The 5,711-nt window shown below is 49.2% G+C and overlaps 1 pseudogene; it reads left to right on the top strand.

Moving 5' to 3' along the window:
* The first annotated feature begins 5,323 nt into the window (after positions 1-5,323).
* LOC136311333 (U6 spliceosomal RNA) lies at positions 5,324-5,424 on the top strand (annotated as a pseudogene).
* The last annotated feature ends 287 nt before the right edge of the window (positions 5,425-5,711 follow it).

A 5,711-nucleotide genomic window follows, 5' to 3' on the forward strand; every position in this document is an offset into this window, starting at 1 on the left:
GTGTGTGTGAGAGAGAGAGAGAGAGAGAGAGAGAAGGGGGGAGGAGCAGGAAGCATCAACTCCCATATGTGCCTTGACCAGGCAAGCCCAGGGTTTTGAACTGGCAACCTCAGCGTTTCCAGGTTGACGCTTTATCCACTGCGCCACCACAGGTCAGGCTTCCCTGACCTTTTGAGAGCCCCGGCTCCTTACAAAGAATATGAGGTTGATAACAGTGACCTCATAGGATGCAGGGCAGATTTGTGAAATGCATGAGATATTTTCATTAGTGTCATGGCTACACGTGCTTGCTCCCTCTTGTGGTCACTGCTCAGGGTTGCAGCAAAGCTTATCTGGCCCTAGACCTCATCAGTCCAACTTTGAACGAATTCTTCTACCTCTCTCATCTCCAGGCGCCAACTGGGACTAATGCTCTAACTGTGCCTGTTGTCCCCATTCCCCTTGGGGGGGGGGGGAGTCAATCTCCTTTATTAAATGTGCTAAATGGGTATCTCAAAGGCACCAATTCTTAGGATTTAGAGGGAATTACTATGGAATTATGGATCACTGAGTCATTCTAATAAAACCCCCAAATAAGATATGGACATTCAATTTTAAGAAAAACTGTTTTCTGGTTTACTAAATAAAAAAGTTTACTTTTCTCCACCCATTTTCTATGAGCCTACATTTCTATGGGGGAGAATCAATCCTCCCTTCACTTCCTATTTCTCTTTCTACTTCCCTTTAAGTGTAGGCTTTTGTCACATTTGCAGATGCAGCAGCAATGCAGCCAGCACCTGGTATTTCAAGAATGTCCCACTTGTCCTGTTCTGTGCCTCTAATCACAGAGCATCTCCCCCCTGGATAGACTTTTAGTTAGTTCATTGCTGTTGTGACTATGGTCACTAGATGGCAGCAAAGATCACAAAATGAAACAAGACCTTGAACATATACAAAGTCCATGTGTGGGTCCTAATCTTTCTAAAGCAGGACTTCTCAGCCCTCAAGGTGCACACAGACACCCTCTTCCCCGGGAATCTGGTTAGAATGCAGGTTCTGGATCCCTGGGTCTGCAGAAGAATCCCAAGGCCAAAGAATCTGCATTTCCCACAATCTCCCAGGTGCACATGTCCCTGACTGGCCCTCAGACCCCACCCAGGATGCAACTTCTCCATTTATATGTGAACAGTGGACATGCATGCCCACAGCTCCTGTATTTAGTGAATGGTCTGGGTGGAATATAGCTGAGTTCCAGACATCTCTTTCCCTTGGCCATGGAGATGTCATTTTCTCTCCTCTGCTGGTGGGTGTAGGATTCTGAGCCTAGATTGGCCAGATGTTGCCCCAACAGTAGAGTGTGCCCTCACTCTTGAAGCACAGAACTGGTGACCTAAGTCACCTTCTGGGGCCCAGGCCATACAAAGCCCTGGGTGTGGAAAGGGAAGAATGTGTAGTGTGCACGGGACATGCCAACCCTGTCAGTTACGGTCTCCGCTTTGGGGATAAGACCGAGCTCAGAGAGGGAAAGTGTCTCCAACAAGATGTAATTGACTCACCTCTCAAGCTCTGGCCTCAAAAGTCCACCCCATCAACCCAGAGAGAATCAGGACTTTAAGTATGTGAATATCCTGTGCTCTGAAGTGCATTGGGTTCATTCATTTGACACATTTATTGAGCACCTACTGTGTACCTGGCCTTGTGCGGGGCTGGGCCAGCAGAGGTGAACCAGAGATTGTCCTGCAGGAGCTGACATTGGAAGTGTGTGGGCAGGTGGCCAGACGGCCCCTGAGATCTCAGGAAAGCCAATGTGTGCTCCTACCACCTGCGCCTGCCAGGGGCCTGTCCCCGAGCCTGGTAATGCAGGACTCTGTGTTTGGAGACTGGATTGCTTTGTACCTAAATGTGACCCTTAAGTCACTGTAGTTAGTTGTGCCTTTCTTCTCTCTGCCAGGTTCTGAGCTGGGAAAACGGCTTCCGTGGGCCTGTGATGGTGAGAGCAGCCCTGCCCCATCCTGTGACTCTCCTGGACCCCTGACACCTACATGCACGCACCCTCTGCCCGTCCAGGCGGGGCTGAGAACGACACAGTTGAAGTGACGAGGAGGAGCGGGGACTGACACGGGCACGCTGTCACTCAGTCCCTCCAGGTCCATGAGCTCACCGCCATCAAGCTTCTGGAAGACCAAGCTTGTCTGGCTTGTCCCTGTGCACGCACACACACACACACACACACACTGACACACGCACACACACAGACACACGTGCACACACAGAGACGCATGTGCGCACACACGCATGAGTGCACACTGACTAGTATGGAACCCGATGAACTCTGACCCCACAAAATCTGAGACACAAATGAATGACTTAAGAGCTTCCCTGTGGGTTTACAGAGCAGGAATGGATTGACTCTGAAGTTCATTTTGCTTTAGGCAAACCTGATCTAAACTGTTAGACATGAGGATGCCAGGTCCCCTGGGGAGGGGCTGTCATGACTGGAAGGGGTCACAGCAAGGCTTGTGTGTGTGTGGGGGGTGCTAATGTTCTATTTCTCAGTCCAGGTGTGGGGCACAAGAGAGGTTCACTTTGTGAAAATAACCCTAAACTGTAACCTTCAAATTATGTGCAATTTTCTAGATGTGCAAAGAAATGACATGAAGTTCCTAACTTTGAAAGATTTTGACTATGTACAGAAGCAATTTTCAAAACCGGAATTCGAGGCCGGGCCGGGTAGCTCGGTTGGTGAGAGCGTTGTCCTGAAACATCGAGTTTGTGAGTGCAGTCCTGGTCCAGGCACTCATGGGAAGCGACCAATAAATGCACAACTAAGTGGACCAGTAAATGAATGCTTCCCTCTCTCTGCTTCTCTCTCTCTCCCTCTCTCTCTTCCTCACTCTGTCTCTCTAGAATCAAACAATACAAAAAAAAAACCACGGGAATTAAATCATAATATATATGAACAAACGCCCTGGATCCTCTGTGCAGATCTGTGACGTCTGCTTAAAATCCAAACCTGTCGCCGATCACCTAGTCCCAGCCACCCCCACCCCCATGCAACACTGCTCAGGCTAAAGACTTCAAAACCAGCCGTCTTCACTCTGTTTTCCATTCTGCCTTTGCCCTGCCCCCAACACTGACACTTCTTGAATGACCTCATCTGATTTCTATACAGAAAATTGAGTCCATGTGGTGTTAGCTCCCTCACCCCCTCGTCTCCACTTGAATAAATCCTGGGAACCCACGTCCTCCTCCCAGACCTCCCTGTGAACAGGAGGGAAGGGAGGCCCGTCTCCACGACTTGGACCCTGACACAGACCTCCAGGAGGGGCGCCCTCCCCAGAGAGGCCGGATGTTGCCCCTCCACTGCCAAGGTCTTCAACTTCAGGAAGAGAACTTGAGCTTCTCCCTGTCCCTTGAGGACGTTGGTCGAATTCTCCCGAGATCGCCTCTGAGTTTACCTTCTACGGAACCCTGACCCTTTGCTAGTTTTCTTACCTTTCCCTAATTTCCAGACAGAAATGGGGCCTAATTTTAAGTGGCTGTGGAAGTTGAGGTCCTTCCTTCAAATAATCTAATTGAATAGACTGAAATATTTGAGTTGCTCTGAGTGCCTAGAACCTCTCAACGCCCCAAGCAGGTGCTTTAGCTGTGCTGTCTGAGAGTGGAGGCTCAGGCCTTCCCTTTCTGTCCACAAAACCCACATAAGGGTCCAGCAGGGAAGCGCCAAGTGTCACCTGATCTGGTTCCCAACCTGCTGGAGTGCCCTGGGGAAGCCTGATTTGCTAAAACTGAAGCACCAACCCCCTTAATGACACGTCCCCAGAATACATAGTTGTATGACCTACTGCGGGTCACGTAGAGAAAGCGGCCTTGCTCTCAGGGCTGCCCAGTCTTTGGGAGACAGTTTCCATATCTCCAAAGAGCTCTTGATATCTTTTAGTCGAACCAATAACTATTTTTTTAACCACTCCTTCTAAAGACAATTAAAATTTATTTTCCCGTTTCTAGGACATGTTTCACAGACTCCCAAGAATTTATACCCAAGATAGCAGATTTACCTTTTTGAAGTGTCTTAATTCCACTTTATGATTTAAAAAACGGGTTTTATAGAACTGGATACACCACAAGGAGTTGTAAGCCAGTCAAGGCACACAGAGGGCGTGTGCTAAGTCAGCGAGCCCCGCCCACAGGGTTAGGGTGGAAAGAGGCAGGAGCTGGAACCCAACCGTGTGAATCTTCATTGCACTTTGTTTTTAAAGCTATAAAGATAAATAAAGGCTTAGGGATCACAAAATGCTAATCAATACATCCAACATTATTTGCTTGAGTTGAAGAACTATTTTTGTGGTTTGGTTTTTTTTTTCCCTCTACTCCATTCTTTTCCTGTGCCTTCCAAAGCTAAAACCATTGAAAAGAGTACTCCTCACATCATCCGAGTCTGGGAAGAAGGCAGATGCTCGTCAGATAATGAAACCCAGGAGCTATGCCAACGGCCAGGATAGCTGATGTATGGTAGGTAACACACCTGGAGACCAGATGCCCATGATGGCCTCCTTCCATCCCACCAGCAGGATCTGAGGCTCCCTCCACCCTGCACTCGTCTGGGCAGAACGGAGAAACTCCCTCCAGGGGCCCTGCCCACAGACTGAGGAGACACGCCCAAGGCCATGGCCCAGGGCAGCCATGCCAGGGAGAACAGTGAGGAATCAAAGGACAGGGGCTGGGCTACCTCCTGGGGGGCACTGAGCAGGATTATTACAGATGAGGACAAGCCTGGGAGAGATACTGAGAAGACAAATAAATACAGCTATCCATAAAGGGTGCCCTAGAACTGTGGAGACAAGGCCTGCCACTCACAAACAGTACATGGGGGTGAGCGGGGTGGACCAATTCCCACCACCCCTGTTTACCCCGAGCAGGTCGATTCTGTGACTGGGACATAAAGTTAAGGATTAGGTGCTTGTGGCCCTGGCCGGTTGGCTCAGTGGTAAAGCATTGGCCCGGTGTGTGGAAGTCCCAGGTTCAATTCTCAGTCAAGGCATAAAGGAGAAGCAACCATCTGCTTCTCTCCCCTTCCCCCTTTCCTTCCACAGCCATGGCTCAAATGAGCAAGTTGGCCCCGGGTGCTGAAGATGGCTCTATGCCCTCACCTCAGGCGCTAATATAGCTAGGTTGCTGAGCAACGGAGCAGCAGCCCCAGATGGGCAGAACATCAGCCCCAGACGGGGGGTTGCCTGGTGGATCCGGTCAGGGTGAATGTGGGAGTCTGTCTCTCTGCCTTCCTGCCTCATACTTGATAAAAAAAATTAAATAAATAAAGAAGAAAAAAATAATAATTAGGTGCTTGCTTTAGCAGCAGACATACTAAAACTGAAACAACAGAGAAAATGAGCATGGCCCTTGCACAAGGATGACATGCAAATTTGTGAAACATTCCACATTTTCCCCTGGCCCGGTCGCTCAGGTGGTCGGAGCATCATCCCAACACACCAAGGTTGCAGGTTCGATCCCCATCCGGACCCATACAAGACTCAACCAGTGAATGCATAATTAAGAGCAAGAGCAAATCTCTCTCTCTCTCTCTCTCTCTCTCTCTCTCTCTCTCTCTCTTTCTCTCCTCCCCCTCTAAAATCAACAAATAAAAATGAATTTTAGAAAATTAAGCGAAGGAAGTTTTCGGCTAAACAAGGCGGACATGGCCTGTGTTCATTCCCTCACTTGCATAGGACGCT

Source organism: Saccopteryx bilineata, chromosome 7, assembly GCF_036850765.1.
Source record: "Saccopteryx bilineata isolate mSacBil1 chromosome 7, mSacBil1_pri_phased_curated, whole genome shotgun sequence".
Taxonomy (NCBI): domain Eukaryota; kingdom Metazoa; phylum Chordata; class Mammalia; order Chiroptera; family Emballonuridae; genus Saccopteryx; species Saccopteryx bilineata.